Below are 24,641 nucleotides of genomic sequence, written 5' to 3'. Positions count from 1 at the left end.
AGATTGAACTAGGTATTGAGATACCGACGATCAAATCTCGGGCAAGTAACATACTGATGACAAAGGGAACATCGTATGTTGTTATGCGGTCTGACCGATAAAAGATCTTCGTAGAATATGTGGGAGCCAATATGAGCATACAGGTTCCGCTATTGGTTATTGACCGGAGACGTGTCTCGGTCATGTCTACATTGTTCTCGAACCCGTAGGGTCCGCACGCTTAACGTTACGATGACAGTTTCATTATGAGTTTATATATTTTGATGTACTGAAGGTTGTTCGGAGTCCCGGATATGATCACGGACATGACGAGGAGTCTCGAAATGGTCGAGACATAAAGATCGATATATTGGACGGCTATATTCAGACACGGGAAGTGTTTCGGGTGATTTCGGAGAAAACCGGAGTGCCGGAAGGGTTACCGGAACCCCCCGGGGAAGTATTGGGCCTTAGTGGGCCTGAGGGGAGAGAGAGGGCAGCAGCCCAGGAGGTGGCGCGCCCCCTCCCATGGGGAGTCTGAATTGGACTAGGGGAGGGGGGCGCGACCCCTCTTTCCCTCTCCTTCTCCCTCTCTTTCCTTCCCCCTTCCCTCTTCCTAGTTGGACTAGGAAAGGGGAGTACTCCTACTCCTACTAGGAGGAGGACTCCCTCCTCCTTGGCGCGCCTCAAGGGCCGGCCGGCCTCCCCCCTTGCTCCTTTATATACAGGGGCAGGGGCACCTCTAGACACACAAGTTGATCTTCGTGATCGTTCTCTTAGCCGTGTGCGGTGCCCCCCTCCACCATAATCCTCGATAATATTGTAGCGGTGCTTAGGCAAAGCCCTGCGACGGTAGAACATCAAGATCGTCACCACGCCGTCGTGCTAACGGAACTCTTCTCCGACACTTTGCTGGATCGGAGTCCGGGGATCGTCATCGAGCTGAACGTGTGCTAGAACTCGGAGGTGCCGTAGTTTCGGTGCTTGATCGGTCGGGCCGTGAAGACGTACGACTACATCAACCGCGTTGTGCTAACGCTTCCGCTTCCGGTCTACGAGGGTACGTAGACAACACTCTCCCCTCTCGTTGCTATGCATCACCATGATCTTGCGTGTGCGTAGGAAAATTTTGAAATTACTACGTTCCCCAACAGTATCATCATTCAGATCCTACTTTCTGCTACTGTTTTTGCTGTTGCTTCTATGCTAACTTGTGCTACTTTTATTTAAACAGACCCTAGAGAATTGAAGAGGCAGAGGAACAAAGAGTATTATGCACGCGATAGAGATGATATTCTTAAAAGACGCCGTGAAGCCCGTGAAAAGAAACATGCTTCTACGGCACTGCTTAGTGATGAGCTAAATGTAGCGCATACACCCCTGGCCATGACCCAAGGTTAAAATGACCTTGTACTGCATGCTTATGTATTATCCATATGCTACATTATATGCTGGACTATAACTATAATGTATCATATGTTAGACCCTAATGAACTGAAGAGTCAAGATCAAGCCTATAGTGAGACGACGATTGCCGTTGTTTCTGCCGATATCAATGCCCGGGAAAATGTAACACTTACACCAGTGTCCATGTCCATTGGTAATGACGATCAACAAAGTATATCCAACCCTTTGTGTTTATACTAACTAGTTTTTTCTTATGTACGCACATCCAAAGGAGTTAAGGAGGCAAAGGGACAGGGAGCGGTATGCACAAAACAGAGATGAAATATTAAAACGATAGCGCCTTTCTCGTGAGAAGAGAAAGGCTAGCGCTACCATCCTGAACGACGATACCACTGTATCACGCACCCACACCAGCTAGAGGACAATCCGGCGTCACCCAGCTCCAGAAAATTAGATGTGCGAGTGCTACTGTTCTTACCTCATCAAATATGCCCATAAATGCAGGGTACTCATGCGATACTGCAAATCTCTTGCAGGCTTATCAAATATACCAAACTCATCTCAATGACATGAACGTGTTCCCCACTACAAGGAGAACAACTTAGCACACGAAGATGAATCCAATTGGTTGCACAGGAATGATGCGTATCAGATGCAACAAGTATCAGGACGACTTAGAGCTGTTGCTATTCCACTTGCCAGTAAAATTCAACCAATTGGATCCATCCTCATAGATGCACAAGGTATTTTAAACTGGCTTTGGTACATAGTGTTCCACGCATTCTGACTGTAATAAGCTTTTGGATGAAATTAATTGTGAATGCAGGGCCTCACATCCCACTTTCAGGGGTCAGGGTGCACCAACTCAGCACAATACGTGGCCCAGATTGCACAATTGAAGATGCAGGTTACTTTGTCGATTTAATTATGTTGCACATGTGTCGACAGTGTTTATTTTAACCAAAATAATCTGGGTTCTCTTTCCTTTGTGCAGTTATAGAGCCTTTTACCAGCTCCAGGCAACATGAGATTACACCGGATAATGAAAATAGAGGCCCTGCTGAAGCGTCTCCGCATGGTACTGACTATCCTACACCCACTACGAATACCAATATTCTTATGCTCTACTGATCTTATGGATTTCCGCATTAGGCAACGACCATGCGGATGACCCTTATGGAATTTTTTAGCCCGTTGTTGAACAAACCATTTTAGCAAGTGTGTTATATATAATTGTTGTTCACATATCAAATTCTTCATCAATAAATTTCTAGCACTTATGATCAGTCAATGAATTGCCTACTAGACTGCTTGGAACCACTGCCTAACGAAGAACCTGCATACCATGAGCCTGATGAAGAAGCTAGAATATTTATGGAACAAGGTATGCCCATTATGTGATTACCAATTTAGCACACTTAGATGCACGTCTTATTAATATGATTGGTAATCTAATACATGTCCTCTTCTGTGCTAGGTGTTGCTTTCGAATCGTACCAACTTGAATGCAATACTACACGAGCACCACCCATTTCAAATACTGATGACATCATATACCGTAACCTACCTACAAAGCACCATGTCCTCAGAAAGGTTGCGGACTGCCACCATTGCGGGGCTTTGCGTTTTCCATTCGAGGGGCCAATGTTTTGCTGCAGAAAAGGAAAAGTCGGTATATTTACTCCAGAGGTACCAGAAGAATTAAAACGGTTGTTTACAAGTCAAGATGATGAGGATGCTAAATATTTCAGAGAGCATATACGATATTTCAACTCGCACTTCTCCTTCACAAGTCTAGGAGTCACCCTTGATCGCCGAGTAAGCACTGCGGCAGGAACTGGCGTGTATACATTCCGTGCGTGTGGTGGGCTATGCCACGCTCTTGATGATCCACTAGTAGAAAACAGGGCTTTGGTCCAGGCCGGGTCAGCCCATTAGTCCCGGTTCAGTCCAGAACCGGGACCAATGTGGGCATTGGTCCCGGTTCGTGAGCCCAGGGGCCCGGCCGGGCCACGTGGGCCATTGGTCCCGGTTCATCTGGACCTTTTGGTCCCGGTTGGTGGGACGAACCGGGACCAATGGGCCTCGCTCCTGGCCCACCACCATTGGTCCCGGTTGGTGGCTTGAACCGGGACCAAAGGCTCCCCTTTAGTCCCGGCTCATGTCACCAACCGGGACCAATGAGGTGCCTATATATACCCCCCGCTCGCGAGCAGAGCACCCTAGTGCTCTGTTTTTCTCTGGCCGAGGGGGAGAGGGCTTGGTGGTGCTCTAGCTCACCTCCTATGCACACAAGGTGTTCGATGGAATGCCCGAGCCACACTACTTAAGCTTTCTCCTCTCCAAGCTCGACCTCCAAGCTCCATTTTCCATAATATTTGTCTAGGTTTAGCGGTCCGTCACGCCCCGTCCCCGTCTTCACCGCCGTCGATCACCCGCGCTGAGCTCATCGCTGGCACCACCGTGGTGAGCCTCTTGTTCTTATCTTCTTTCTGAAAAGAAAAATATTCTTACTTGTATGTTTACATAGATACTTGTATTATTTTCTTACTTTTATTGTTGCATCTTATATAGTGCGATGATTTTGGTATCCGCCCCCGTCGGCCCTCGTCCTGTCTATGATTCGGATGTGGTATATATATTATCTTTATAACTATTGGTTCATTTATTGTTTATGAAAATTATGCCGACCAACGTGACATAGATTTTATTTATGTAGGATGTATGTGAATCGGAAATGCCAACCGACCCTATTGTCGAGAGGTTAAATTTAGTTGAAGAAGAAAACAATTTGTTGAAGGAAAAAATAAAAAAAATTGAGGAGGAGAAGATGATATTGGAGTTGCATGTTGCGGATGTCGTCGATGATCACAAGATTAAGATGGATGCAATGCGCTTGAAGATTAGAAAGATTAGAAAATATGCCATTCATACCGAGGCTTGGTATCATTATGCCGTTGGATCAATTGTTACCTTGGTTGCGATTATGATCGCATTTGTTTTTGCATTGAAATGTTTTACATAGTTTCAATGTATGGTTTAATTAATTAGATGCTCTGGAGAGCCATATGTTGTTAGATGAGAACTATGTATGCACTTTGGTTTTAATGTGATGATGAACTTCTATTAATTTGGACACTTAATTATATATAATGCATGCAGATGAACCGGCAATGGATGTACGGTGACAGACACACCCGCGAGTACATTAAGGGCGTGCATGAGTTTCTCGATGCGGCTGAGGCAAACAAGCAGAATGGTTTTATGTGTTGTCCATGCACTTAATGTGGGAATACGAGGTCTTACTCTAACCGGAAAATCCTTCACTCCCACCTGCTTTACAAGGGTTTCATGCCACACTATAATGTTTGGATGAGGCATGGAGAAATAGGGGTTATGATGGAAGACGGCGAAGAAGAAGAGTACGATGAAAACTATGTGCCCCCTGAATACGGTGATGCTGCAGCGGGGGGAGCTGGTGAAGATCAAGAGGAACCAGATGATGTGCCCAATGATGCTGCAACGGGTGAAGCTGCTGAAGATCAAGAGGAACCAGACGATGTGCCCGATGATGATGATCTCCGCCGGGTCATTTTCGATGCAAGGACGCAATGCGAAAGTCAAAAGGAGAAGCTGAAGTTCGATCACATGTTAGAGGATCACAAAAAAGGGTTATACCCCAATTGCGAAGATGGCAACACAAAGCTCGGTACCGTACTGGAATTGCTGCAGTGGAAGGCAGAGAATGCTGTGGCTGAGAAAGGATTTGAGAAGCTACTGAAAATATTGAAGAAGAAGCTTCCAAAGGATAACGAATTGCCCGACAGTACATACGCAACAAAGAAGGCCGTATGCCCTCTAGGATTGGAGGTGGAGAAGATACATGCATGCCCTAATGACTGCATCCTCTACCGCGGTGCATACAAGGATCTGAACGCATACCCGGTATGCGGTGCATTGCGGTATAAGATCAAACGAGATGACCCTGGTGATGTTGACGGCGAGCCCCCAGGAAGAGGGTTCCTGCGAAGGTGATGTGGTATGCTCCTATAATACCACGGTTGAAACGTCTGTTCAGAAACGAAGAGCATGCCAAGTTGATGCGATGGCACAGTGAGAACCGAAAGAAAGATGGGAAGTTGAGAGCACCCGCTGATGGGTCGCAGTGGAGAAAAATCGAGAGAAAGTACTGAGATGAGTTTGCAAAGGACCCAAGGAATGTATGGTTTGCTTTAAGCGCGGATGGCATTAATCCTTTCGGGGAGCAGAGCAGCAATCACAGCACCTGGCCCGTGACTCTATGTATGTATAACCTTCCTCCTTGGATGTGCATGAAGCGGAAGTTCATTATGATGCCAGTTCTCATCCAAGGCCCTAAGCAACCCGGGAACGAAATTGATGTGTACCTAAGGCCATTAGTTGAAGAACTTTTACAGCTGTGGAATGGAAACGGTGTACGTACGTGGGATGAGCACAGACATGAGGAATTTAACCTTAAGGCGTTGCTGTTCGTGACCATCAACGATTGGCCCGCTCTCAGTAACCTTTCATGACAGACAAACAAAGGATACCACGCATGCACGCACTGTTTAGATGACACTGAAAGTATATACCTGGACAAATGCAGGAAGAATGTGTACCTGGGCCATCGTCGATTTCTTCCGACCAACCATCAATGTCGAAAGAAAGGCAAGCATTTCAAAGGCGAGGCAGATCACCGGAAGAAGCCCGCCATGCGCACCGGTGATCACGTGCTTGCTATGGTCAATGATTTACACTACTTACTCTTTGGAAAGGGTCCCGGTGGACTAGCTGTTCCGAATGACGCTGAGGGACACGCACCCATGTGGAAGAAGAAATCTATATTTTGGGACCTACCCTACTAGAAAGACCTAGAGGTTTGCTCCTCAATCGACGTGATGCACGTGATGAAGAACCTTTACGTGAACCTGCTAGGCTTCTTGGGCGTGTATGGGAAGACAAAAGATACACCTGAGGCATGGGAGGACCTGCAACGTTTGCACGAAAAAGACGACATGCCTCCGAAGCAGTATAAAGGTCTTGCTAGCTACGCTCTTACGAAAGAAGAGAAAGAAATCTTCTTTGAATGCCTGCTCAGTATGCCAGAGAAAAAGTTTCAGAACCTAAAGTCTCATGACTGCCACGTGATTATGACGCAACTGCTTTCGGTTGCATTGAGGGGGCTTCTACCGGAAAACGTCCGATTAGCCATTGTGAAGCTATGTGCATTCCTCAATGCAATCTCTCAGAAAGTGATCGATCCAGAAATCGTACCAAGGCTAAGGAGTGATGTGGCGCAATGTCTTGTCAGTTTCGAGCTGGTATTCCCACCATCCTTCTTCAATATCATGACGCACGTCCTAGTTCATCTAGTCAACGAGATTGTCATCCTGGGGCCCGTATTTCTACACAATATGTTCCCCTTTGAGAGGTTCATGGGAGTCCTAAAGAAATATGTCTGTAACCGCGCTAGGCCAGAAGGAAGCATCTCCATGGGCCATCAAACAGAGGATGTTATCGGGTTTTGTGTTGACTTCATTCCTGGCCTTAAGAAGATAGGTCTCCCTAAATCGCGGTATGAGGGGAGACTGACTGGAAAAGGCACTCTTGGAAGAGACTCAATAATATGCAGGGACGGATATTCTTGGTCTCAAGCAAACTAAATAGTTCTACAGAACTCTACCTTGGTGACCCCGTATGTCGATGAACACAAGAACAGTCTGCGCTCCAAACACCCGGAGCAGTGTGACGACTGGATTACATGTGAACACATCAGGACTTTTAGCAGTTGGTTGGAAACACGTCTCAGAGGTGACAACACTGTTTGTGATGAGTTGTACTTGTTGTCCAGGGGACCATCTTTGACTGTATTGACTTACAAAGGATACGAGATAAATGAGAATACATTTTACAATATCGCCCAAGATCAAAAGAGCACCAACCAAAACAGCGGTGTCCGCTTTGATGCAACAACCGAGAGCGGATAGGACACATATTATGGTTACATAGTGGACATATGGGAACTTGACTACGGACCTGATTTTAAGGTCCCTTTGTTTAAGTGCAAATGGGTCAATCTGTTAGGCGGCGGGGTACAGGTAGACCCACAGTACGGAATGACAACAGTGGATCTGAAAAATCTTGGGTACACCGACGAACCGTTCGTCCTAGCCAATGATGTGGCACAGGTTATCTATGTGAAGGACATGTCTACCAAGCCGAGAAAAAGAAAACATAAGGAAGCGAATACATCATACAATGAGCCAAAGCGCCACATAGTTCTTTCAGGAAAAAGGGACATCCTGGGAGTGGACGGCAAGACAGACATGTCTGAAGATTATGAAAATTTTCATGAAATTCCTCCCTTCATTGTCAAGGCTGACCCAAGCATCCTGATAAACAATGAAGATTATCCATGGTTACGGCGCAATAAGCAAATGACACAAGCGAAGAAAAAGTGAAGACTTTCTCCCGCAACTATTATGAAGATACCATGCCAACTTTGTAACACACGAACATGCTACCATTGTCCGTTTTGTACATGCACATGCTATGTGGGTGAAATTATGATACCATCCCAACTTTCAACTTTTTCAGAGTTCATTTGAAAGTGATTTTCCATTTTGTACACGAAGTGCATCAAGTTTTCTCTATAAGCGCATCTATTCTCATTTTTTTAGTAAGTTAATCACAAACTTGTGATTCAAACAATTTTCAAAGAATTAAAATTTTAACTATTCAAATTTGAAAACTAATGGCACTAACAGAAAGTTTATAATTTTTCTAAAACTAATGGCACTAACAGAAAGTTTATAATTTTGCTAACCTAAAAGCAAATAGAATTAAAAATTAAAGCAAAAAACAAAAGAAAATAAATAATGCAAAAAACAAATCAAAAAAACAGGAACAAACTATTTTATAGTAAAGTTAATCACAAAATAAAATAAATAAAGCAACAAAGAAAACAAAAAAACTAAAAAAGTGTTTTCAAATTTGAAAACTAATGGCACTAACAGAAAGTTTATAATTTTTCTAAAACTAATGGCACTAACAGAAAGTTTATAATTTTGCTAACCTAAAAGCAAACAGAATTAAAAATTAAAGCAAAAAACAAAAAAAATAATGCAAAAAACAAATCAAAAAAACAGGAAAAAAACTATTTTTATAGTAAAGTTAATCACAAAATAAAATAAATAAAGCAACAAAGAAAACAAAAAAACTAAAAAAAGTGTTTTCAAATTTGAAAACTAATGGCACTAACAGAAAGTTTATAATTTTTCTAAAACTAATGGCACTAACAGAAAGTTTATAATTTTGCTAACCTAAAAGCAAACAGAATTAAAAATTAAAGCAAAAAACAAAAGAAAATAAATAATGCAAAAAAAATCAAAAAAACAGGAAAAAACTATTTTTATAGTAAAGTTAATCACAAAATAAAATAAATAAAGCAACAAAGAAAACAAAAAAAACCAAAAAAGTGTTTTGAAATTTGAAAACTAATGGCATTAACAAAAAGTTTATAATTTTTCTAAAACTAAAAGCATAAAGAATTAAAAAAATAAAGCAAAAAACAAAAGAAAAATAAATAAAGCAACAAAAAAAAAATAATGCCACCTACTGGGCCACCACGGCCTGAATACGACTAGAAACCCTACCATGGGCCAGGATTCAGTCCCGCAGCAGGCCCAGTAGGCCCACATGCATTGCAGTGACAGATTAGGCCCGAAAGCCTGCAGTTAAGAGGAGCTCGGGAGGGTGGGCGCAACAGCGCTTATAAACCACTCCCGAGCCCTCTCAACTAGCGAGGTGGGACTAAACTTTTGGGCGCGGGGCAGCACAAGGCCATTGGTCCCGGTTGGTGGCACCAACCGGGACTAAAGGGTGCATTGGTCACGGTTCGTGGCACAAACCGGGACCAATGCCCCCCTTTAGTCCTGGTTGGTGCCACCAACCGGGACCATAGGCCTCTGCTTCCCGCCCTTTCGGCTGCTGAAAAGAGACCTATGGTCCCGGTTGGTGGCACAAATCGGGACCATAGGTGTGCATTGGTCACGGTTCATGCCACGAACCGGGACCATTGCTCTGGGTATATAAGGTAGCACTTGTGAAAATTTCGCCAACCGCTCCCATTCGCCCCCGACGCCGCCAGGCCGTTCGTCGTCGTTGTCGCCGCCCCGAGCCCGTCGTCGCCCGCTCCCCGTCGCCGTCGCCCCGCGCCGCCGCAGGCCTTCTCCCCGTCGCTGCGTGCGCCGTCGCCGGCCTCCTCCTCGTCGTTGCGTGCGCCATCTCCGGCCCCCTCCCTGTCGCCCCGCGCCGCATCGCCGGCCTCCCCCGCGCCGTCGCCGGCCTCCTCCCCGTCCCCGGCCTCCTCCCCGTCGCGCCCCCAGTGAGCTCCCCGCCCCTTCCCATCGATCCCTGTCGCTCTGACCATCGCCGCCGCTGCCGCTGCTCTCTGTGTGTGATAAATTTTTTCATATGTGTATGTATATGCTCATATGTATTTGGATTTGGCTATGTATGTATGTATATGCTCATATGTATGTACGTATGTATGTATATGCTCTCTGTATATGGATTTGGCTATGTATATGCTCTCTGTATATGCTCATATGTATGTATGTATGTTCATATAGCATTTTTTCTATATATGAATTATTTTTTTCTTCATGGATATATGCTAAAGAAAACGAGGGGGTGATAGATGATGATGAGGGGTCGAGAGGGGGACGAGAGGTCGAGAGGGGTCGAGGGGAGAAAAAAATGTTATCAGGGACGAGGGTTGTCGAGGGGTCGAGAGAGGGATGAGGGGTCGAGAGGGGTACGAACCGGGACCAATACTCTGTGTATATATGCATGACTTAGAAAGAAGAAGAGGAGAGGAAGAAGAGGAGAAATAAATAAGAAGAAAAAAGAAGAAAAAGAAGAGGAGAAAAAGAAGAGGGATGAGGGGTCGAGAGGGGTACGAACCGGGACCAATATTCTATTTTCTCTTCTTCTCCACTATTCCTTTCTTCTTCTCCTCTTCTTTTTCTTCTTTTTTTTCTCCGATCTTCTCCTCTAGCTATTCCTTTCTTCTTCTCCTCTTTCTTCTTCTTCTTCTTCTTCTTCTTCTTCTTCTTCTTCTTCTTCTTCTTCTTCTTCTTCTTCTTCTTCTTCTTCTTAATTTTTATCGGGAATGAGGGTGTCGAGGATCGCCGAGGGGTCGAGGGTCGGGAACAAGGGTAGAGGGTCGAGGGATCGAGGGTCGAGGGTTCCAGGGTCGTCTAGGGGTCGAGGGTTCCAGGGTCATCGAGGGTTCGAGGGGTCGAGGATCGCCGAGGGGTCGAGAGAGGTTTCCTAGTGTCAAAGTATTGAAGAAATCCATGGCTTCATCATTAGCCGGAAGTAACCAGGGCATGACGAAGTCCTCCAAAGTTATTTTGGAATGGTGTCCCGGATAGGATAATTTGCCTTTTTGTATGAATTTCAGCAAAGGCCTTCCAAATAACAATATTTGGAAGGTTCTTGCTGAACTTTGTACCAAAAAGCGAATTATCCTATCTAGGACTCCGTTCCAAAATAACTTTGGAGAGCTTCGTACCATCATGCACCTGTTACTTTCGCCTAATGATGAAGACATGGTTTTGTTGAATCCTTTGACACTAGGCAACCTCCCGACCCCTCGGCGATCCTCTCGAACATGAGAGGAAGAAGAGGATCGCCGAGGGGTCGAGGGTTCCAGGGTCATCGAGGGTTCGAGGGGTCGAGGATCGCCGAGGGGTCGAGAGAGAGATTTCCTAGTGTCAAAGTATTGAAGAAATCCATGGCTTCATCATTAGCCGGAAGTAACCAGGTCATGACGAAGTCCTCCAAAGTTATTTTGGAATGGTGTCCCGGATAGGATAATTTGCCTTTTTGTATGAATTTCAGCAAAGGCCTTCCAAATAACGATATTTGGAAGGTTCTTGCTGAACTTTGTACCAAAAAGCGAATTATCCTATCTAGGACTCCGTTCCAAAATAACTTTGGAGAGCTTCGTACCATCATGCACCTGTTACTTTCGCCTAATGATGAAGACATGGTTTTGTTGAATCCTTTGACACTAGGCAACCTCTCGACCCCTCGGCGATCCTCTCGAACATGAGAGGAAGAAGAGGATCGCCAAGGGGTCGAGGGTTCCAGGGTCGTCGAGGGTTCGAGGGGTCGAGGATCGCCGAGGGGTCGAGAGAGAGATTTCCTAGTGTCAAAGTATTGAAGAAATCCATGGCTTCATCATTAGCCGGAAGTAACCAGGGCATGACGAAGTCCTCCAAAGTTATTTTGGAATGGTGTCCCGGATAGGATAATTTGCCTTTTTGTATGAATTTTAGCAAAGGCCTTCCAAATAACGATATTTGGAAGGTTCTTGCTGAACTTTGTACCAAAAAGCGAATTACCCTATCTAGGACTCCATTGCAAAATAACTTTGGAGAGCTTCGTACCATCATGCACCTGTTACTTTCGCCTAATGATGAAGACATGGTTTTGTTGAATCCTTTGACACTAGGAAACCTCCCGACCCCTCATCGATCCTCTCGAACATGGGAGGAAGAAGAGGATAAAAAAAGAAGAGGAAGAAGAAAAAAAAAAGAGGAGAAGAAAGAATAGAGGAGTTCTTCTCTTTTTTTCTTCTTCTTCCTCTTTTTTTATCGGGAACGAGGGTCGTCGAGGGACATATAGATGTAGTGTCGTCGTTGTCGATATATACCCCCTCCCGATAGCTTCAACACGTGGGGGGGGGTCGATATTACCCCCTCCTTGAAGCGTTCTCGAGGCCACCCCAAACCCTTGAAGCGTTGTCGAGGCCACCCCAAACCCTAGCGAAGCAGCATCGAGGCCACTAATTAATATATATGATTCCTTACTATGATTAGGTAGCTAGTTCTACGTTTGGCACTAATATATCCATCTGTCATGTTTGAATAATAATTGCCATGTTGTAAATATTTGTAGAAACTATGGACACCGCCCGGGACGAAGCTAAAGAAGCGTTGTTGAGGGACATAATCGCAGAGGGAAGTGATGCCGTCTCGTTGTTTCTCAATGACACCGATGGTCTGGAAGGAGAGGGTGAAGAAGCTGGCTACGGTGACCTAATGCCGGTGCAAGAAGAAGAACATGAGGACGGCTCCGGTGACCCAATGCCGGTGCAAGAAGGAGACCGTGATGACGGCTCCGGTGACCGAACCGAGTCCGGCCAGGTATATATATATATATATATATTAGTTAAGCCTGTGCTGACTAGCTGATTGATGCATTCATTGTTTTGGTATATACACATATTAATTAAGTCTTTGTTCTTTTTTCTAGCCCTCCGGATCGAGCACAACTTCGGTAAAGAGACGAGGCCCGAAGAAAAAGTTGAGCTCAGATGAAAAGTTTGAGATCATAGCAATCGCGCTCGACGGCCAACCGATTGAACCCATCCGAAAAAAGAATGCATTTGTTGCTCAGTGCAGGGTTCTGGTTAGGGACAAGATCCCGATAAGCATCCAGTAATGGTTTAAGCCGGCTACAGAAGACCCTGATGTGTCTTATGTCAATGATATGCAGAAAAATGATCTTTGGACTGAGCTGAAGTCAAATTTCACACTACCGCCAGAGGATAATCCAGAGAACCCAGTTAAAGAGCAATTAATCAAGTCTTTTGGTCTTAAGAGGATGGCAGAACTATTCAGGAGGTGGAAGAAAGAGCTGAATAAGTTTGTCGAAAATAATGAGACACCAGAATTCAAGGGCAGATATGAGAATATCAGAGATCACTGGCCCGCATTTGTGGCCCACAAGACATCGGAAAAGAGTAAGAAGATGTCGGCGACAAACAAGCAAAATGCTGCAAAGAAGAAGCTTCACCATCGCACGGGGTCAGGTGGCTACCTCGTAGCCCAGCCTAAGTGGGCCAAGACTGAGAATGATCTGGTTGATAAAGGGATCGAACCAGAGACAATTAGCTGGCCAGACCGTTGCCGGACTTGGTTCTTCGGGGCTGGCGGAACCTTGGACCCTGTAACAGGGAAGTGCATTTGGACGAACGATCAAATGGACATACCAGTCAGGAAGCTTAAGCAGTATATCGAAGCAGCGCATCAAGGGAAGTTCTTTCCAGACAGAGAGAACGACGAGCTCACAATGGCCCTCGGGAATCCTGAGCATCCTGGACGGACACGAGGCACGCCAGGCTCCATTCCGTGGAAGGTTGGGTTTCCGGACGCAGGCGGTTACAAATCCCATGAGAGGAGGAAAAAAGTGCAGCAGACCCAAATGCAGGCGCTGCAAGCAAGGGTAGACGCGATAGAGGAACGAGAAGCAAATCGCAGCAAACGTACTGCCGAAGCTTCCCCCGAAGCTACCCCGCCATCTCAGCGCAGAAGCATCGTGGCTTCCACCGAGCTGCTTCAGGCGGAGCATGCCTTGACGGCTCCTGCCAGCTATCCCGTGGATGCTATCACGGAGTCTCAAAATTGCCACCTTATGACGCAATGGATGAATTTGAAGGTCAAGGCGGCTGTTGGCTCTGTTTATCCTACTGAACCTGGCGCAACTTTTCACTTGCGGCCGATTCCAAAAGGATATGCTAGGGTGATGGTGGATGAAATAACAGAGGGATTTGAGGACCTCCAGCTTGACCACCCTACCGGTGAAGGGGAGACTCGGCTGGGGTCTGCTCTGAAGACTCCATGCCTATGGCGGAAGGAGCTCATCAACCTTCCGAACTGGACGCCTCCGCTTCCTCCTCCTCCGGCGAGTCAGGGCACTCCGCCTCCTCCACCGCCTCCTCCTCTGGCGAGTGACGATCAGGGCCCTCGGCCGGCTCCTTCTCCGGCGCGTGGCGGCACTCCGCCTGCGTCGGCGCGCCCGAGCAGCCAGCCTCCTCCTCCTCCTCCGGCAAGTCAGGGCACTCCGCCTCCTCCACCGCCTCCTCCTCTGGCGAGTGACGATCAGGGCCCTCGGCCGGCTCCTTCTCCGGCGCGTGGCGGCACTCTGCCTGCGTCGGCGCGCCCGAGCAGCCAGCCTCCTCCTTCTCCGCCTCGTCAGCAAGGGCGGAAGAGACCCGCCGCCGCTCCAGCAGCTGCTCCGGCGCGTCGTAGTCCTTCTCCTCCGCCTCGTAAGCAAGTAAAGAAGACAACCGCTTCGTCTACTCGGCCGGCGTCTAGCAGTACAACCAGAGGCAGGAGGACATACAGATTCGGTCCTTCTCTGAAGAGTCCACAGAAGTTACCATACGAGAGGACCCCGGAGGAGAACGCGAAGATCGCGCGAACCGAAGTGGATGACTGGTTTCAAGGGTTGAAAGCAAAGAGACATCCACCTCCAGAGGAGAAGGTAGATCCGGTGAAAGTGAAGCGCACTCTGGCTGCCCTGGCAAAACCACCCAAGTCTCCGCCGAAAGGCAACTATGAGCGCATTATTGCAAAGATATGGGCCGAAGCGGAGCGGTCGGGAAGTACAGTCAGTGATCAAAGGCTGAAAGAACGACGAGTAGCTGGGAAACAAATTGCCCAGCTCGGCGAACAAGCGAAGCAATCGTGCCCCCCGCTCAAGGTGCCTAGCGACATTGTCGATCCGAGGATGGTGCTCGGTTATGGCAATGTTGACGATTACCTGCCTGACGATGTACATTATGATCCCATGGAGGTGCAGATACACAGATACGAGTACGGGAAACCTCTCGTCAAAGATGAAAAATCTTTAACAACGATGATGCAAAGATTACATGATTGGTACTTGAAAATATGCAGAGAGTCTGGGGGAGGAGTACTTTGTTTGCAAGAGTTAAACCGGAGCATGACCTCGTTGGAATTGAACTGTTGCCTATTCCATTTGAGGAGTTCTATCAGTTTTTCAATCAATTGGCCCTCGATAAAACAACGATCACCTGCTACTGTCTGTAAGTACTACTACTTCTGTCATTAAGTCTCTCTATATGGCTCATCTCTTTCATTGCATGTATTTATAATTATCCTCACTATATTATGCAGATTGAAGATCGCCGAATTGAAGAAAAGACAAATCGGTGATATTGGGTTCGTTAACACATATCTCATAGATGCAATTAAGGTTGAACATCGTCCCGAAGATACCGAGGCCAACTTGCTACGATCATTCAAAAAAATGAAAACAAAGATATAATACTCTTTCCTTACAACTTCAAGTGAGTGTTTCTGTCTTGTGCATATTCGGTTTCCCTTATATATTAGTCCAGGTTATAGTAATGTAATTGATGAGTTATGCATGCGTGTGCAGTTTCCACTATATTCTCCTAGAGATTAGGCTTGAGCAGGGAGTAGTAACCGTCTTGGACTCTAAACGAAAAGATCCCCAGGAGTATGCGGACATGACTGAAATCCTCAAGAAGTAAGTTAAATCAATCATTATCCACCATATCAGCAACTTTGTTCATTTCCTGATATCAAGTAATTGTTTTCTTTGTCCGGCAGGGTTTGGAGAAAATTCACCAGAAAAGTTCCGGGACTGCCGAAGGAGCTGGAATTTAGACACCCGAAAGTAAGTACTATAGTAGCATGTTCCTCGCATCTTCTAGTGATTCAAGCGCTAGTTTCATCAATACCATTTAGCATTCTTGCTTATCAGTTTGATTGACCTCTATTTCTTGTAAAGTGGTTGTGGCAGGAACAAGGGAATGATTTCTATGGATACTACGTCTGCGAGTCCATCCGCCACACGACCTGTGAGCGGGGCGGGTACTTTGACGAACAATATGAAGTACGTAAATAACAGCATTCACAATTTTATTTTATTACCATCATTTGTGTTGAGTTTCATTCATTCATATATATATGTATTGACCCCCTTCTTCAAATTAGATGTTTCGGAAGCGGGATGAACTCCTAGCACCAGCTCGCATGCGAGCAATTCAAGAGGAATTGGCGGCATTCTTTCTTGACCACGTGATCGCTGAAGACGGAGAATACTATGTGGACCATGAGTCCGTATGATTATATTTGTAAGAGATAATTATTGTATATATGTAGCCGGTAGTGTCGGATAGATATACGAGAACTTGTTGTTCGACCAATCTCTCGGAGAAGGAGAGGTGGTCGATATCACTTCTCTCTGTATGCATATATATTCATGACGATCTTCTGTTTCCTTCGTTTGCTTACTAGCTAGCTAGCGTGTCTAGTCCTCTCTATACGTATGTATAGTACGTAGTGTCGACCAAGCACGGACATAAGAGAGGACACTTCTCTCTATTAATTATAGCTAGCTAACACAATATATGAAACACCTAAATTAACCCCCCAAAACCCCCAACCCCCCCCCCCCCTTCAAAACAAAAAACAAAAACCTCAGCCACAGAAATGCTGACATGTGGATGCCTATTGGTCCCGGTTGATGCCACCAACCGGGACCAAAGGGTCTCCTGCCTGGGCTCCGCGCACAGGCCACGTGGAGGCCCATCAGTCCCGGTTCTGGATTGAACCGGGACTAAAGGGACAAGGCATTAATAACGACACTTTAGTCCCGGTTCAGGAACCGGGGCTAAAGGCCCTTACGAACCGGGACAACAGGCCCTTTTTCTACCAGTGTTAGTCGAGGATATTAAGAGGCTTATGCAAGGTTGGCATGGTTGCAAGATCTCCTTGAGAAGAAGGACTGGAAATAAAGCTGCTCATACCTTAGCTAGGTTAGCTGTAGGTGATGGAGTGTGTGTGGAATGGCGGCATGCTCCGCCTGATTGTATTATAAGTGTGCTTGCGGATGAGATCCTTGACTACTTCTAAGTAATATAAGTTGTTTTCCTAAAAAAAAGGGGTAACTGACCTTCGGCGGGCAGATAGCCGTTTAGGTGGAGCATGGGATAGGCAAGGAAGCAGTTGAAGTAGGCTGCACTGCCGGTCCGAAGCGCTATCGTCGGCAGCCCGAGCTCCTTGACCGCCTTCTGCACGCCGAAGAGGTTGGAGTTGATGAACAGGCACGCGGCGCGGGGCTTCCCCTCGCCGGCAAGCACCGATTCCACCGCAAGGACGTCGCGGAAGGCCACAGACGCCTCCATGGCTGTGTTAATGGCGACGATCATAGACACTACGTTCCCTGAGGCCACGACATCAGCGGGGCTGCCGTCGGGTACGGCGACGAAACCAAACTCCAGGGGGAGCGCGGGGTCCAGCGTGTTGTCGAACCCGGTGTAGTGGAGGATGGTGACGGCCAGGCCGCGGCCATGGAGCACGTCGGCGAGCTACAGCATCAGGTTGATTTGGCCCTGGAATAGCAGCGGGAACATCAATATCCGGCGTGCACGCGCATGCGGCCGCCGGCCGTCACCGCCACCGTTGGATGCTTCTTGGGCAGTGGTAGTTGTGTCCATTGCTCTTGGTCAATCTCAGCTCGTGGATTTTCGGCTCAAATTTGACGTGTGTTTTTTCGGTTTTTATAAACTCAGGTGTAGACACTCGAGAGTAGAAAATCCATACTCTATTCCATTCCAGACCGAACATATACGCGTTCAATTTTCTTAAATGGCCCACATTCTGAAATGCTCATGGCATCATCTTCTTCCTTCCCGGAGCATCACGTGTTTTGATCAAACTAGATGACCCGTTGCGCCAATGGCGCAAAGGCCGACAACAAGCCAAGTATTATAAGAGTGGTGGTAGGAAAATTCAGTCACAGATTGAAAATAGTGAGTACTTACTGCTGGTTACTGTTTATGTTCATGATAATTGTAATGAGTACTTACTGCTGGTTACTGTTTCTGTTCATGCTAATTGTCTCTCCTGAAACATTCTGTGCCAAATGATAGCGCTATATCCTTTGAGTGGAAGGTGGACGCTGCCGGGTAGGGCATGCCTCTTCCTTGCTTAGCATATTTTGTTGTTGTTGGTGAGTACTCGATGTTTGAAACAGAGAAATTAGTAAAACAGATAATTATAGATAACGGTTGCATTATGCATATTAATAGATCGACGAGGAACAACATCAGAGGTTATATAGGTAAAAGCATAGTTGGTAGCTGTTCAAAAGCAACAGATAGCATTGTCGAAAAACAGAGGAAGGTTACATCCTATTACAGAGCTTGATTAGTAGTCCTTAGAATGGTAGATGATATTTAGATACGACTTCCGTTGTTGTCGATGGTTCATCTAAAGGCAATGCACGATGAGAACCAGGCGCTGCTTTGTGGTGACCTTGAAAGGGCTTTGTTTTTTTTCTGCGGGTGTTGAAAGGGCTTTGTGGTGACCTTGAAACGAAAGGCACAGATGACTTCTTCATGGATCTTTGCAAGGCGGCGGAACTTAGACCAGTTGGTTGTTATGGTGGCTCTCTTGTCGGTTCCTAGCATGATGCAACAACTGGTGTGTAGATCACTGTTTGCAAGCCTGACCTTGAGCATATCATAATCTGGGTTAATGTAATCTTTTAGTTTGCTCTCGGTGTAGTTGACCCGAAAATACTGATGAGAAAAAAAGAATTAATTGAATGGATTGGAGAGTGTCTTGTCACTCTTAGTCTTACACTAAGAAGGTTTAAATATAGATAGTGAGAACAGTTATCAGTAAACAATGGAAGGAAGCAGAGCATGCTACATTCCTTCCTATGTGGAGTGTAGAAGGACAAGATATGGGCTGTGCAATCTTGATGTATTGATCGGTGCACCAGGCACGTATATATAAGTACAGAGGTGGGCCACAACCTCAACTATACAAAGGAAACAGGAGGTGGGCCCTACACACAAATATACACGTACACAATATACTCAACACCCCCCCACAGTCGAAGCGGCGCCAGTGACGCAAAGACTGGAACGAAACTCCTCGAAAGTAGAAGTCGGCAGTCCCTTCGTCATCACATCGGCGAACTGCTGAGCGATCGGCACATGGAGAACCCGCATGCGTCCAAGAGCCACCTGCTCGCGCACAAAGTGAATGTCCAGCTCGATGTGTTTAGTCCGGCGATGATGAACAGGGTTAGCGGAGAGGTACACCGCAGAGACGTTGTCACAGTAGACAACCGTAGCCTGGGACACGTCGTGATGCAGCTCCTGCAGTAACTGTCGTAGCCAGGTGCACTCGGCAACGGCGTTGGCCACAGCTCGGTACTCAGCCTCCGCGCTGGAGCGCGAAACTGTGGGTTGTCGCTTAGACGACCACGAGACGAGTGAAGGACCGAGGTAGACGCAGTAGCCAGAGGTGGAACGACGAGTGTCAGGGCAGCCAGCCCAGTCAGCATCGGAGTAGGCCACCATCTCCAGAGAAGTAGACGCCGTGAGTGTCAGCCCGAGGGTCATCGTGCCGCGGATGTAGCGAAGGATCCGCTTCACGAGAGTCCAATGAGAGTCACGAGGGGCGTGCATGTGGAGACACACCTGCTGAACAGCATACTGAAGATCCGGTCGAGTGAGAGTCAAGTATTGAAGAGCGCCGACAATAGACCGGTAGAAAGGGGCATCCGACGCAGGCGAGCCCTCAAGAGCAGAGACCTTGGCCTTCGTGTCAACAGGAGTAGCAACAGGATGACAGATGAGCATACCGGCACGCTCAAGAAGCTCATGTGCATACTTCTGCTGATGAAGAAAGAAACCGTCCGGGTGCCGAACGACCTCAATGCCAAGGAAATAATGTAGAGCACCCAGGTCCTTAATAGCAAACTCGTCACGCAGCCGGAGAGTAATCTGCTGAAGAACAGCTGCGGTGGAGGCCGTCAGGATGATGTCGTTGACGTAAAGCAGCAAATATGCAGTCGTGTCACCGTGGCGATAGACAAACAGTGAGGCGTCCGAGCGAGTAAAGCTGAAGCCCAGTGTTTGAAGAAACCCGGCGATCCGCTGGTACCAGGCGCGGGGTGCCTGCTTGAGCCCGTAAAGAGAGCGGGACAGCAGACACACATGGCCGGGAAGTGAGGCGTCGGCAAAACCGGTGGGTTGCTCACAATACACCTGCTCCTCAAGATGGCCATGGAGAAAGGCGTTGGAGACATCCATCTGATGAACGGGCCAGCCGCGGGACACGGTGAGCTGGAGGACGGTGCGGATCGTGCCCGGTTTTACAACCGGGGCGAACGTCTCGGTGAAGTCCACTCCAGCGCGCTGGCGGAAACCATGGACCACCCAGCGAGCCTTGTAGCGCTCGAGAGTGCCATCCGAGCGGGTCTTATGGCGAAAGACCCACTTGCCGGTGATGACGTTGGCACGAGGAGGCCGGGGAACCAGTGTCCAAGTACGGTTCCGTTGGAGCACGTCGAACTCTTCCTGCATCGCGGCAAGCCAGTGAGGAACACGTAGGGCGGCGCGGGCGGACACGGGAAGAGGCGACGGCTCCGCAGTGGAGGCGGCGAGGACGTACTCGTCACTCGTGTACCGGAGGCTCGGAAGATGAACGCCGGTACGAGCGCAGGTTACGGGGCCAGAGGGCACCAGCGGAGCCACCGGCGAGGCGGCCGGCGTCCGGGCCGGCGAGGCGACCGGCGTCGGGGCCGGCGAGTGAGCCGGCGAGGCGGCTAGCGAGGCGACCGGCGTCGGGGCCGGCGAGTGAGACGGCGAGGCGGCCGGCGTAAGGGCCAGCGAGGCGGCGGGCGTCGAGGCGGCTGAGGAAGCAGCCGAGCCGGCCGCGCCCGATCCCGCGGCGGGTGAGGGAGGGGCGCCAGGGGCGCCGTCAGAGCCGGCCGGGGAGGCTGAGGGGGCGGGCGCCGGCGTGAGGGAGCGAGGATCGCCAAAGCCTGGAGGCGGTCCGCGGGCCGAACGGGGCCGTCCGCCTGACGGAGTCGTCGAGGGGCCGCCGGTGGCCGGCGGTGACGAGACGACCAGGAGTACCTGCTGCTGAAACGGAAACACCATCTCATCAAAGTAAACGTGTCGGGAGGTGAAAACACGATGGGAGACGGGATCATAACTGCGATAGCCCTTAGTGTTGGGTGGGTAGCCGAGAAAGATGCAGGCGACGGAGCGAGGTGCAAACTTATGAGGCGCAGTAGCGGCGATGCTAGGGTAGCAAAGGCAGCCGAAGATGCGAAGCCCATCATAAGAGGGGGGTGCACCGAAGAGAAGATGATGAGATGTAAAGTTCCCGCGAGTACGACATGGCGGATGTTGATGAGGAGAGAAGCGGTGGCGAGAGCGTCAGGCCAAAAGCACGGAGGCACATTGGCATGAAAGATAAGAGTCCTAACACAGTCATTGAGAGTGCGAAGGATGCGCTCAGCACGACCGTTCTGTTGCGAGGTGTACGGGCAAGTGAGACGAAAGATCGTGCCATGTGTGGTAAGAAGATTACGAACGGCGAGGTTGTCAAACTCCTTCCCGTTGTCTGTCTACAACGCGAGAATGGGACGACCAAACTGCGTGAGAACATAGGAGTAGAACGCGGCGAGAGTGGATATAACATCCGACTTGCGGCGCAACGGGAAGGTCCACACATAATGCGAAAAATCATCAAGTATGACAAGATAATAAAGAAAGCCCGTATTACTGGCAACAGGAGAGGTCCAAACATCACTATGAATTAACTCAAACGGGTACGATGCAACAAAAGAAGAAGCCCTAAACGGAAGACGAGCATGTTTGCCGAGGCGACATGCATGACACGGGTGATCCTCGTTCTTATTACACGTGAAAGAAAAACTCCGAAGTATGTGGCAAAGGGTGGCAGGATTAGGATGACCCAAGCGAGCATGCCAAAGATCCACTCCGGTGGCGAGGGTGACGGGGGCGGCGGAAGTGGTGGAGGTGGCGGAGTGAACCGGGTAGAGCTCGTCGGGGCTGTCACATCAGTGGAGCACCATCCGCGTGCGAGCGTCCTTAACAGAAAAACCACATTCGTCAAATTCAACGGTAACCGGATTTTCACGTTTAAGAGAACGAACGGAAACAAGATTTTTAATAAGTTCAGGAGAAACGAGAATATTGGACATGGATATAGGAGTGGAGTTAGACGGAAAATATGTATGACCAATATGAGTGATAGGAAGGGAAGAGCCGTCACCGACGGTGATGCGGTTGGAGGTGTGGGCAGGATGGGCGGTATGGAGGTTACCGGGGTACGCCGCCATGTGAGCGGTGGCGCCGCCATCCATGTACCAGTCGCCGCCGCCAGTGTAGCTGGACGGGGAGGGAGCATTGTGGAGAGCCGCCAACAGGGCCGGGTCCCACGGTGCCGGCGGGAGAGGTGGCGCGGCCGTCAAGGGCAGCGGCGGCGGCCCACCTGGCGGCGGCTGCTGACCATAGGGCGCCGCGTAAGGCTGCGGCGCGGCGTAGTACGCCTGGTGCGGCTGTGGCCGGGTGCCGAGAATGCCCGGGGCAGGGGCCCGAGGAACCGGCATGGAGTAGGCGTGTACAACGCCGGTCCATGGGTTCTGGCCGGCGTACCACGGGGCTGGCTGGGAAGCCTGCTGCGGCGGGCGGGGCGCTCCTCCCTGAGCACCGCCGCCGCCCTGGTTGCGGCCTCCCCATTGGCCGCCTGCTGGGGCGGCGGGAAGGGGGCGGCCGGTGCGGGCGGGAACCCGGGCGGGAAGGCGGGCGCCGCTGGCTGGGGCGGCGTCGGGTGTGGCGGTGGCGGGGCCGAACCCCCGCGGGTGCCTGCGACGAGGGCGGTGTGGGTCGCCCGAGTCCGGGCAACCCGCATCCGGCGCTCCTCCAACTTGAGGTACGCGACCACCTTGGCGAAGGTGGGCTCTGGGATGTGGGTGAGGTTGGAGGCGGCGTTTCCGAAGTCCTCGTTGAGGCCGCCGGAGAGGGTGCTGATGAGGAGCTCGTCGCCGATCTTTTCCCCGAGATCACGGAGCTCATCGGCGAGCTTCTTGAGGCACATGCAAAAATCATCGATGGATGAGTCAAGTTGCTGGCACCCGTAAAACTCACCATAGAGCAGGACCTTGCGCTGCAGCCGATTGTCGGTGAAAAGGCCGTTGAGCTTGGTCCAGACCGCATAGGCGTCGTCCTCGTCGTTCACCACGGTGTGGAAGAGGTCGCTGGAGATGGTGAGGTAGAACCAACGGATGATGGTGGCGTCGAGGATCATCCACTCCTCGTCGTTGATCATGAGCGCCGAGTCGACGGTGCTGTCCACATGGCCGTGCAAGAGGTACTCACGGAACACAAGCGAAAAATACCGCTTCCAAGCAGAGTAGGACGCGGTGGTGTGATCAAGCTTGACCGGGACACGCTCATGGATGTTGAGGTCGCGGACGAGGGTGACATCAGGACCGGCGAACGGGTTGGAGACGGTGGACGAGGAGGAACTCATGGCGAGGGTTAGGGTTTGGGAGGTGCGGCGGCGCGGACTAGGAGGTGCGGCGACGCAAGGGAAGGTGCGGGTGCAGCGCGGGTGGAAGGGGAGGGTGCGGCGCGGGTAGGAGGGAGAGATGGGGTGCGGGCGGAAGCGGGAGTCGCGGCGGCGGCGGCCTCGGGAAGAGGCGGCGGCAGCGGCGGCGTGCGAGGAGGTGGGGAGAGGCGGCGGCGACCAGCGGCGGCGACGGTGACCGGGGAGGTGGCGGTGGCGGCTGGTGGCAGCGGCGGCGACGCGTAGGGGCGCGGCGGCGGCGCGTACGGTTTAGGATCGTGCTGCGATAGATACCATGTAGAAGAACAAGATATGGGCTGTGCAATCTCGATGTATTGATCCGTGCACCAGGCACGTATATATAAGTACAGAGGTGAGCCACAACCTCAACTATACAAAAGAAACAGGAGATGGGCCCTACACACAAATATACACGTACACAATATACTCAACATGGAGTATAAGATGTAAATGGGTTCTTTCTGTATGCATGGTACTTTAATGAAGGAGAAGAAGGAAGAAAACATGTATATCACACTATATGACTATTAGTTTACATGTAGCAAGTTGATGAGAATTGTTGTGCTTGTGCTAACAGCAGTGTATACAGTTTTTTTTTTCAATATTTCGCGATAGTCAATTTGGTGAATCAAAAGCATATTGCAGGTTGTACTTCTGTTGATTAGTCAGGTAAGTAGTTTAGTTGTGAGGCATAAGTAAATATAATTCTTTTTTTCAATGAAGTGAAAGGAAGGACTCGTTGCGCCCATGGCAAAAAAAGCGAGAGCGAGCCAAGTATTCAAACCATGCATACGCGATTGATTTAGAACCGACTTAATAGATTGCATGGTACCATAATAGACTAAAAAAAGTAATGAGATCAGTTGATAATAACATATGCTAGTTTTATAAAGCAACCTATAGTAGCAAAGATGCATTGTATAGCCGCGAACTGGAAAGACCAGGAAATGGAGGTGCTAG

The 24,641-nt window shown here is 49.0% G+C and overlaps 1 pseudogene; it reads right to left on the bottom strand.

The window, feature by feature from the left end:
* LOC125519302 (DIMBOA UDP-glucosyltransferase BX8-like) overlaps window positions 1-17,698 on the bottom strand; it is a 37,200-nt pseudogene extending 19,502 nt beyond the window's left edge.
* Between the last annotated feature and the right edge of the window lie 6,943 nt (window positions 17,699-24,641).

This window comes from Triticum urartu, chromosome 7A (genome assembly GCF_056163025.1).
Source record: "Triticum urartu cultivar PI428250 chromosome 7A, HENAU_Tu73, whole genome shotgun sequence".
Classification (NCBI taxonomy): Eukaryota; Viridiplantae; Streptophyta; class Magnoliopsida; order Poales; family Poaceae; genus Triticum; species Triticum urartu.
Note: the sequence above shows the minus strand (reverse complement) of the source record. Positions and strands in the feature narration are given on the sequence as shown.